This window comes from Myodes glareolus, chromosome 20, assembly GCF_982192425.1.
Source record: "Myodes glareolus chromosome 20, mMyoGla1.1, whole genome shotgun sequence".
NCBI lineage: Eukaryota > Metazoa > Chordata > Mammalia > Rodentia > Cricetidae > Myodes > Myodes glareolus.
In genome coordinates this window covers 33,450,962-33,463,065 of record NC_142045.1, presented here as the reverse complement: position 1 = coordinate 33,463,065, position 12,104 = coordinate 33,450,962, and positions in this window count along the sequence as shown.

Below are 12,104 nucleotides of genomic sequence, written 5' to 3'. Positions count from 1 at the left end.
GTCAGTCCAAGTTTTCTCCTTCCTCGCTGGTGAGTTCTGGGGACTGATCTTAGGTTTCCAGGTTTACACAATCCACCTACTGAACCGTCCCACTATCCCCGGCCTCCAGTCTCCCCATTTTATTTTTTATTTTTTAATGACAGGGTCTCCCGAGGTAGAGCTCAGGTTGATCCACCTGCCTCTGCCTCCCAAGTGCTGGGATCAAAGGCGCGCTCCACCACAGCCGGACTCTCCTTATTTTAGAAAAGAGACTGACAGCAACTCTTTGGGTTATCGTGACGATTAAATGACTTAATCTATTTGTCACATCTATGGTTGCCTAGCAAATTTACTTGACGCTTAGTTGATAAAACAATTATGTATTACCCCTCAGTTGTGGTGGGTGAGGGATAGCAAGCTCTTCAGCTTGGCCCTTCCCGTCTGGGTGTCCAGGACATTGTCATCTGAAGGGTAGCTGGGAAAAGTTGGACATCTGGGGTGGGGCGGTCAGCTCTCGGGGTTGGTTCTCCCAGGCATTTGTATCCTCTTGGCACGGCAGCTTCAAGTCCGGTGGACTTCCTGCACTATAGCTGGACACCCCCAGAGCCAGTGGTTCAAGGTAACTGCCTGCTCCTATCGCCATTTCTAATTAGGTACAAATGTCTCTGAAGAGCAACTGAAACGGCTTCCTTTGGCTGCTGTGGGGGAGCTCTATCTGGAAAACTGTAGCCTTTTAACATTTCCACCCGAGGACTGTGGGAAGTTACTGCTCACAGCGGCCTCGTGTGTGCCATGTTAGAGCCAATTAAAATCCTTGTTTTTTTTCTTTTTTTTTTTTTTTTTTTTTTTTTTTGAGACAGGGTTTCTCTGTAGTTTTTTGGTGCCTGTCCTGAAACTAGCTCTTGTAGCCCAGGCTGGCCTCGAACTCACAGAGATCCGCCTGCCTCTGCCTCCCGAGTGCTGGGATTAAAGGCGTGCGCCACCACCGCCCGGCTCAATTAAAATCCTTGTGAAGATGAAAGCCATGCCATGCATTTGCAGAGAATGCACTTATGCCAAGGAATATGTTACCTTAATGGTTCTTTCTTTCTTTTTTTTTTCTTTTTTGGTTTTTTGAGACAGGGTTTCTCTGTGACTTTGGAGCCTGTCCTGGAACTAGCTCTTGTAGACCAGGCTGTCCCCGAACTCACAGAGATCCGCCTGCCTCTGGCTCCCAAGTGCTGGGATTAAAAGTGTGCACCACCACCACTCTGCTTAATGATTCTTTTCACTTAATTTTCTTCCTTTCTTCCTTCCTTCCTTCCTTCCTTCCTTCCTTCCTTCCTTCCTTCCTTCCTTCCTTTCTTCCTTCCTTTTGATTTTTAAGTTACCATCTGAAACAGTGGGTTCATTATGACACTTTCTTTTTTTAAAAAAATATTTATTTATTTATTTATTTATTATGTATACAGTATTCTGTCTGCATGTGTGCCTGCAGGCCAGAAGAGGGCACCAGATCTCATTACAGATGGTTGTGAGCCACCATGCGGTTGCTGGGAATTGAACTCAGGACCTTCAGAAGAGCAGGCAATGCTCTTAACCTCTGAGCCATCTCTCCAGCCCCCAACACTTTCTTATGTACTTTGCTCTCATTCACACCCCCTGCTACCCCCTTGCTGGTTCCCCTTTCTCTCTGACAATTGTCTCCCTTTGTCCCTTTGTCCCAACTTCCATATTCTATACATTCTTATTCTTTCTCTCTCTCTTCTTTTTCTGCCAACACCCTTAAGGGCGCTTCCCCATCTTCCCCATATGGACCCCCTTTTGGTTTCCTGACCTATATATAGTTTAATGTGTACACACACCACACACAGACACACACAGACACACACACACACACACATAAAACGCACAGTTACACAGTTTTAAATCAAGGACCCTGACGTGAGAGAAGACTTGAGGTATTTGTCTGGCTTATTTCATTCGGCGTAATGTTTCTAGTTCCATATACTGTCCTGTAAATGTTATTTCATTTTTTAAAAAGATCTATGTATTGTTGGGTCCCTTGAAGCCAGAGTTACAGGCACTTTGTGACCTGCATGTTGGTGAACCATCTCTGTAACACATCATTCTTCTTTTTATTTTTATTTTTTTTAAATATTTTTTTATGGTTTATTTAACTTTATTTTATGTGCATCGGTGTGAAAGTGTCAGATCCCCTGCAACTGGATCTTCAGACAGTTGTGAGCTGCCATGTGGGTGCTGGGAATTGAACCCGGGTCCTCTGGAAGAGCAGTCAGTGCTCTTAACCACTGAGCCATCTCTCCAGCCCCCCACATCATTCTTCTTTTAAAAATACTTATTGCATCTTTCCTACCACTTTTCCCTTCCAACTTCATGTACTTTTTTTTTTTTTTTTGGTGAGCCACCTTGTGCATGTTGGGAGCTGAACCCAGGTCCTCTGAAAGAGAAGCAAGTATTCTTAACTGCTGAACTTCTTGCCCCTACATAGTCTTTTTTAAGCCCATTAAGCCCAGTTATTGTTGCCAATATGTGATTGGGAATCTCAGGGACCACATTCAAAGAAAACTGACGATCCTTCCTTTGGCATCTGTCAAGTGCGCCTCAGCTACGGGTTTTGGTGAACCCATCTTGTATCCGCACTGGAATTTTGGCTGGCTTGAACTTGTGTATGCAATCACAGCTACAGAGATGTGGGTTCATGCCTGGAAAGCACTGTGCTGAAGTAGCCCTCCTCTGGCCCCGGCCCTTAAGTCAGATGACCCCTGAGTATCAAGGGGAGGGGTTGTGGTAGAGATGTCCCATTTAGGGCTGAGCACTTTACGGTTGAATAGAATTTCATGGCTCTCCACCACATTTTTTTTTCTTCTTCTTCTTTTTTAATCCATTCACATTTTGATGGACAGCTAGGCAGGTTCCACCTCTTAGCCATTAATGTTTATTTTTAGAAAAGCAAACACTTAGCCAGGCAGTGATGGCACACACCTGCACATCTTTAATCCCGTACTCCAAAGGCAGAGGCAAGTGGATCTCTGAGTTCGAGACCAGCCTGCTCTACAGAGCAAGTTCCAGGACAAAAAGGGATACAGGAAAAAAAGAAAAGAGAAGAAAAGAAAAACAGAAAAAAAAAACAAGAAAACAAATCCTTAAGCCATTGCTTCCTCAGGAAAGTCTGGTCTGATGTGCTTTTGTATCTGAAGTCTACGCCATGTCAAAAAATGCACCCATCTTGATCTCAGCATTTTAAAAGTTAGAATTTTCTATCTTGTTGAAAATCCTTCCAAATTTAGAGCCGCATTAGACTCTGGACCCATTTGTTAAAAAGACAAATGTGACACCTAATTAGTATGCAAGAGCACGTTGGGAGAGATGCCAGCCCAGCAAATGAGTTCCAACAAAGACACTTTTCACACGGCTTATGGTGGAACAGAAACCCCAGAAACGGGGCTAAGCCTGGCCAGGGATGGATGTAAACCGAGTGAGCTGTGAGCAGCCAACCGGCAAGCAGCTGTCCTCAACGGCCTCTTCGTCAATGGTCAGGTGTGACAGGGATGTGTGAGCCAAAAGAACCCTTTCCTTCCAAGTCCTTTTGGTTATATCATTTATCACTGCAACAGAAAGCAAATTTGGACAATGTGTATTGAGTCTGGGCACACGCGGAAGTCAGGGGATACCTTTTGGGAATCAATTTGCTCTTTGACGTGTGTCCCTGGAATTGAACTCAGTTCTCCAGGCTTGGTAAAAAGCACCGTTCCTCATAGCCATCTTGCCGAAAATCTGCGACCTGAAGAGTTTGGAGCCCCTGCACAAACTGCGTTGCTAGTGGTTTGTAAGCATCCTTTTCAGGTGCTGTCTCTTCAGCTGACAGCGGTGCAGCCTGTGGCTCTGTGGCCTTGTGATGCTGTGGCCTAATGGCAGCCTGGGTCCTCACTATGTAAGGCACAGTCAAGGGTTTCTGCTTGCAGGTTCATATCAAGTATCTTCCCCTTAGCTCTTCACGGTGCAAAGAAGTGGTCTCGTTAATTCTGTTTATAATACCCTTGATTGTAACAGTCTCCGCACGTTGAGGCCAGTATCTTGCATTTGATTGCCACACAATCATCCTTTCTCCCCAGAGCATTTGACATTTGAAAATCACTCTTTAAATGATTCCTCTTGATTCTCTACCAATTTGGCTCCCAGGGCTTTATAAGAGGAAACGTTTCCTGATGTGATGGTTGAATCACGCTTTGTAAAAATGAGTCATTCCTGCCCAGCATGATGCTCTCTGGCTGTATTGCATTGGGATTTTGCTGGGAACATGAGCCTTCTGAGTTTCATTCCAGGAAAGGGAACACACAGGCACTCTGATTTTGACTTCTTGGCTAAGTTCAGTGAGGTAGTAGCATCTCTTCCTTGTAGAGGGTGGTAGAGCGAGGCATGGCACACACATCTGAAACCTCAACACTCGGGAGGCTGAGGGAGAGGCAAGGGTGAGGCTAGCGTGGTCTATACAATAAGACCCTGTCTCAGAAGGAAAGGGAATGAGGACCAACCAATTCTTCACCTCCTTACTACGTATTTTGACAGTCAGTGAGGGCCACTTCTGCTTGTTGAATCTCTGTGAACATGGTTCTCTGACTCTGCTTCCCCATTTAGAGACAGCTACCCCACTTGCCTCTCTGTAAATCCCAAGATTCTTCTTCTTTATTGGACTGACCAACATTAACTAAAGTCTCTTAGACACATAAATAGAATTTCATTCTTCTGCAACTCCCAAGGTCATTTCTAACACGGATGCCTCAGCTTGCTACTCTGTGTTGTCTCCTCCTGCCCAGGGTCCCACACGCCCTAAGGTGAGCACTTTAGCATAGAGCTATCTCTATTCCCAACCCCTTCATTTTTAAATTTTTACTTTATATTTCAAAGCAGGATTTCACTAAGTTGTCCAGGCTGTCCTTGAACATACTCTAGTCCAGGTAGGCCCTGAAGTTGTGAACCTCAAGTCTCAGGCTCTGCAGCAGGTGGGGCAGAAGGAACAAGAGAGGCCCTGAGCTCTGTGCAGTGCAGGCCCCCTCAGCTGTTTATGCCCAGGACAGAGGATTGAGGGGCTGACTCTGACCTGCTACCTTCTCACAGATATTTCTACCATAATTAATTTATTTTCATGGGCGTTTTGCTTACGTTTATGTCTATGTGAGGGTGTCAGATCTTGGAGTTACAGACAGTTGTGAGACAGTTATGTGGGTGTTGGGGATTGAACTTGGGTCCTCTGGAAGAGAGGTCAGTGCTCTCAACCCTGAGCCAGCTCTCTAGCCCCGAGCTGGTGTTTTGTAAAAGAGCTTTTGTTTTCTGGCTCTGCTTTTCTCTTCCTTATCATGACCTGGGAGCAGCTCACTTCCACTTTGGTTCAGTTTTGGAGGTTGTGAGTAGCAGCTGCCAGGTGGAGGAGGTGGCTCTGGGCTACAGCTGGTGTCCACTTTTGCCCTGAGCTGCCTTCTGGCTCCTGACCTCTGCAAGGCTTCTTCAATAATTAGGTAATTTTGAAAGACCAAGGAGCTTTCAGATGGCCTGTGTAGACGATTCAGAAGAAAACAAAAAAGGATTGACCCCCAACTATGGATATGTAAATATGAATATTTAAATAAAGTGACTATAAAAAACTAAGCATTTAACTAAATATCTATAACTAACATTTACACTGATGTTATTAATCGGTAAATGTCAGTATATAGTATGCTGGGAATCTGTAGTTCAGTGGTAACCTACCTAATGTGTGTAAGACTGTGTTAGGACCACAAGAAGGCTAGTATTTATAAAAATAGTGATTATATTTGGAGACAGATAGTGGCACATTATATTATTCTTTTCAAAAGATTGACAACTGCTCATCATACATGCTGAGAAACTCTGACTACAAATTAAAAGGTTTGCTTGTAACTAAATCATTTTAGAGGCAAAAGTATTTTAAAAAGCAAGCTTGAATGACAAATGTCTTTTAAAAAATATTTTATTTATTTTTATTATTTTATGTACGTCGGTGTTTTGCCTGCATGTATATCCATGTGTGAGGATGTCAGATCCTGGAGTTACAGACAGTTTTGTGAGCTGATATGTGGGTGCTGGAATTCAAACCTGGGTCATCTGGAAGAGCAGTCAGTGCTCTTTAACCAGTAAACCATTTCTCCAGCCCCATGGCAAATGTTGTGACCCAATAAGTTATCTTACCGGCCCATAAAGGCAAAAAAAAATATTTTAAAAAATTAAGAAAAATTTTACAACAGCATTGATGTATGATAAGTTAGATTCCTCTGTCCACAAATGTTGCAAATCTTTTTATGTAGCTTTTCTTTAATACCTTTCAATGAAGGTTCATAATTTTCATCTTAAAGGACTGGATTTGTTTCTAAGAATTGTACTTTTCTTGCTTTTTAAAAGGAACTTGTCAAAGTTAGTGTTTCTGTTGCTGTGAAGAGACACCATGAACACAGCAACTCTTATAAAGGAAAGCATTTATCTAAGAAGGCGGCTTACAGTTTCAGAGGTTCAATCCATTATCGTCATGGTGGGGAGCATGGCAGCAGGCAGATATGGCGCTGGCTACATCTTGATCAGAAGTAACAGGAAGTGGACTCTGTCACACTGAGGGAAGCTTGAGCAAAAGAGACTTCAAAGCTCACCCCCACAGTGACACACTTCCGTCAACAAGGCCACCCCTACTTCAACAAGGCCACACCTCTCAATTGTGACATTCCCTTTGGGGGCCATTTTCTTTCTCACCACCGCAGAATTTTTAAGTGTATTTTTACTTTATTGAGTGTGTATGCAGTATGTGTGTTTGGTTGTGAGCACTCTCTGTTACTAGTGTTATTTCTTTTGAGATTTGCTTATGTGTGTGGGTTTTTTGCAGTATGTGTGGCTGTGCATCACATACATGTCAGAAGCCCCCAGGAATCAGAGGAGGACTTTGGATTCCCCGGGACAGGAGCTATAGACAATTGCGAGCCACCATGTGTGTTCTGGGAACTGAATTCAGGTCCCCTACAAGAGCAACAAGTACACTTACCCACTGAGCCATCTTGTTAGCCCCATGATTTTTAATTTTCTAATTGTTTGTTGCTAATGTACAGAAGGAAAATTGACTTTAGCATATTGACACAGTATCAAGCAGCTAAAGGAACATTTATTATTTCTAAAAATTTACTTGTCCATTCTGTATGGTAATATAAGTATCATCCACAAGTATTAACAGCTTTACACATTTTTTCCAATTCCCATACATTTTAATATGTTTTTATTTCTTTTGTTTTTTTGTTTTTTGAGACAGGGTTTCTCCGCGTAGCCCTGGCTGTCCTGGAACTCTGTACACCAGGGTGGCCTTGAACTTACAGAGATCTGCCTGCCTCTCAAGTTCTAGGATTCAAGTCATGTGCCACCACTGCTGGGTTAATATTTGTACTTTTGAGAAAGGGTCTTCCTATATAGTCCAGGCTGACCTCAATCTCTTAATTCTTCTGCCTCAGCTTCCCGAATGCTGGCATTACAGCTGTGTGTCTCATATGCAGGCAGCTTCGTTTTTTGTTTGTTTGTTTTTGTTTTGAAACAGTTTTCACTAGTAGACCATGCTGACCTTGAACTCACAGAGATCTGCCTGTCTCTGCTGAGATTAATGGCATGCACCACCATGACCAGCTTCCTATGCATTTTTTACTCTTAACTTGTTTTTTTGTAACAATTTTATTCTTCATCATGATTATTAGTGCGTATGTATGGTGTGTGTGTGTGTGTGTGTGTGTGTGTGTGTGTGAACATGTGTCATGTGCTTCCCGCTACCTGCTACTTCCATTCCCATCTCAGCTGCTCTCCTGATAGACTGATTAATTGATTGGGTTTTGTCACTTTGGCTCCCCTGATTACTTCGTGCTGGAAGTCATCCGACCATTCTGTGTGTCTGCGTTTGCACTCATTACTCTCGCTGTGCACTACCCTTTAGCCTCATGTTTCCTTCACTGAAGAACAATCCCTGCAAGTGGCGATTCCCAGGAAAGACTCATTCACGTTTTCAGTCAATATCGACGGAGAACGCCAGTGTTTTAGGCACCGTACAAAGGGCTAATGAGTTGCAGTGAGAAAGCAAACGCTGTAGCTCCGTGGTTCATGTATCACAGCAGCCGAGGACGTACAGCTATGAAGTACACACATATGCACCACGGAGAATAAGGGAAAACACACTGGAAAGGATGAGTGGGCTGGTGGAGGATGCCTATGTCCTGGAAGACATCTCTCATGAGGACGGGGTACTGACGGTGGGGAGGGAGAAACTGTATGGAGGACGACATGGGGTGAGGGAGAGGGCAGGTGTCATGGCCTGTCAGGTGTGAGACATGGAAGGTGTGAGCACAGAGAGGGCTGCGGGTGGGTGGGTAGGGAGCGGTAAGAGGAGGGATGGTGGTCATCGCAGAAAATTTTCTCTGCTCAGCCTTTTACATATTCTAGAAAGGCATGGAACTTTCTTTCTTTCTTTCTCTTTCTTTCTTTCTTTCTTTCTTTCTTTCTTTCTTTCTTTCTTTCTTCCTTCCTTCCTTCCTTCCTTCCTTCCTTCCTTCCTTCCTTCCTTCCTTCCCCTTCCTTCCTCCCTCCCTCCCTCCCTCCCTCCCTCCCTCCCGCCCTTTCCCTTCCTTCCTTCCTTCCTTCCTTCCTTCCTTTCTTTCTTTCTTTCTTTCTTTCTTTCTTTCTTTCTTTCTTTCTTTCGTCTTTCCTCCTCCTCCTCCTTCTTCTTCCTTTTCCTCTCCCTCCTCTTCCTCCTCCCCCTCCTCCTCCTCCTTCTATTTTTATTCAGGTGTGAATGTATACCACATGTATATTCATGGCTTTTGGAAGCCAGAAGAAGGCATCAGATCCCTTGGAGTTGGAGTTACAGACCTTTGTGAACTGCCTGATGTGGGTGCTGGGAATTGAATTCAGGTCCTTTGGAAGAGCAGTAAATGCTCTTAACCACGGAGCCATCTCTCCAGGCCCCTAGGACCTGGATGTTTTGTCTGCATACAATAGCTTCACTTTTGAGGACAGATCTATGAGCCAAACTCATAAGAGCAATGTTCAGAATCGGAATCCCAGTGTAGTCACAGACAGTGAAGACTGTGACGGCAGGGACTAAGGAGCATCCGACACTTCTTCCCCGAAGGGGAATGACAGCCAGAGAGCAACTTAATGAGCATGAATCAGGTCAGAGGTTCTCTGATATCAGCGCAACACTTAATGAAACCTGATCCATCCATTTCACAAGAGGGGTTAGATGCCAGTGGGCCTAAGAAACTAAAGAAAGGCAATGGCTCAGATACGATTATGTCAGGCAATGTTTGCCGCAATCAGGTTCAGTGATTCTTGCGCTTGATGTGTTTCTAGTTAATAGCCTTTGGGGTCTTAAAATTGTTTTATGGTTTTTTATTCCAGATCTGAAAACCTAAAAGCAGGATTATAATATAACGAACTCCCTCGTGCCCCTCTCTCAGCTTCCACATAGGGCCAGCCTGCCTTTGTATAGACAGCCTGCCTCGGTTACTTCTCCCACTTCCTGTATTATCTTAAAGACAGTTCCAAACCTTGTGATAGCTTTGAAAGACGTCTTATCCAGTCCTGTTCTGCTGGCTTGAACTTTACTCCTGTTCTCTGGCAACATTAGGTCTCGCTGCTTGGGTCTTAATGCGGCCTCCAGAGAGCAGTTTCAAGACAGTAACCGCCATCATTTCTGCTTACTTTTAATCTTCTCTTAATTACTTGGGAACACTACTATGAACATTAGTTACTGGACTGCTTTGCAAGGCAGAGCTCCAGGGTGTTTTTGGGTCCTGCCCAAGCAACTCTATGCAGATATGGGCTCTGTGAGACTGGAGTCCAAGAGGCCCTACATTTGACAAGCCCTTATATAAAGTCATTGACTCCATTGAGGTTTGAGAGTTAGCTCAGGAATGTTGTCAGTGGTTAATAAGATAAATAGGTGGTGGTTGTAGTGTTTAAATCATCATGGAGACCGCTGGAAAACCAACTGCATTTTCCCGATGCTCTCCCCTCCCATTCCTTTTGCTGGATTTAATTTATCCCTGATCTGAGGCTCTGAGTCTCAACTCTGATGTCCCATGGTGGCTGTGACAAGGAAAAGTGCATGATATTTGAAATAGTGATTGATTATTGTCAGGTTTGTGACTGTATGCCACATGCTGTGGGTACTGTAGGCATTACCTACCTAAGAATTCTTGTGCACACATGTGTATACATACACAAGTGTGCACACATACAATCATATGTTCATACAAGCAGATAGGTCGAGTATTATAATTTTCATATGTAATGTTACATTTATAATATTATAAATATATACCCAAGATATTATAAATATCTTATAGCTCTTTTAGAAATTAATTTAGTTGTTATGGGGTGGATGTTATTCCTTTTAGTATATATTCCACTCAAATGACAAGTTGGAATACTGTTTTTTTTTGTTGTTGTTGTTTGTTTGTTTGTTTTTTGTACAGGGTTTCTTTGTAGCTTTGGAGCCTGTCCTGGAACTAGCTCCTGTAGACAAGGCTGTCCTCGAACTCACAGAGATCTGCCTGTCTCTGCCACCTGAATGCTGGGATTAAAGGTGTGCGCCACCGCTGCCCAGCTGGAATATAGTTTTGTTTTGTCTTGTTTGGTTTTTTTGAGACAGGATTTCTCTGTGTATTCCTGGTTGTCCTGGAACTCACTCTGTAGACCAGGCTGACCTCAAACTCACAGAGATCTACCTGCTTCTGCCTTCCAAGTGTTGCGACTAAAGGCGTGCGCCATCATTGCCCGGGTGGAATATGATTTTTTTAAACTATTTCTTATGAGTTGGTAAGATGACTCAGCTGGTGAAAGCACTTGCTGCTGAGGTGTTGACAACCTTGGTTTGATCCTTGGGATTCATATGATGGAGGGAGCGGACTTCCACAAGTTCTCCTCTGACGTTCACATTCATGCTCTCTCTCTCTCTCTCTCTCTCTCTCTCTCTCTCTCTCTCACACACACACACACACACACACACACACACACACACGTACACAGAAAGACAGATGAAAAGCACCACAGGTTAGGCTTTGTGTGTATGTGTGTGTGTGTGTGTGTGCACCAATGGAGGTCAGGGGACAACTTCCAGGAGTCCATTCTCTCTTCCCACCGTGCGGGATGAACCAAGGTCAGCAGGCCACAGCAGCAGTAGGCACCTTTACTTCTCTCTCTCTCTCTCTCTCTCTCTCTCTCTCTCTCACACACACACACACACACACACACACACACACACAGAGTAGCCGTAGGCACCTTTACTTGTTGAACCTTCTGGTCATCCCTGATTTAATTTTTATTTCAAGCCCTTTGCTTTGTTTTGAGATGAGGTCTCACTGCAGATCCCTGGTTGCTCCTGAAACTTGCTTGGTAGACTATGGTAGCTTTGAACTCATAGAGATCCTCCTGCCTCTGCCTCCTGGGCAGAACATAACAGTATGTTCTGAAATACCTGGTTTATTTCCATCTGTGTAAAGGTGCCGGAGACTTCTCTATCTTAGAGAGGTGTTCTCTTTGCCGGAGTCTGGAACAGTGGTTCTCAACTAGTGTGTTGTGACCCTTTAGACAAACCTCTGTCTCCAAAAATATCTACGTTGCAATTCCTATTGGTAGCAAAGTTACAGTTATGATGTTCTGAGGCTCTGAATCTCAACTTGTACTTCTATGTGTGGTTCTACAAGATGCTGTCATTGACAAACTATCTCTTTCACTGCATTTGTGTCTGGTCCTCTATCACTATATGCCTTACATTTTGTGTGTGTGTGTGTGTGTAATTCTAACGACCATAATTTTATGGTTGGGGTCACCACGACATGAGGAGCTGTACTAAAGGGCTGCAGCATTAGGAAGGTTGAGAACCACTGCTCTAGAAGGATTTAGGGAGCTGCCTACCACCCATGATTTGATTTAATTCCTTGTGCTTGGTGTGTACGATGAAGGAGAGGACAGTTTCCTCCATGAACCAGAACTCTTCCTCCACAGCGGGGATGGCCCACGGACAACTTAGAGAAGCACAGGGGTACACCTGCTAGGACTAATGAACCCGTATTTTGTATTTTGGCGGA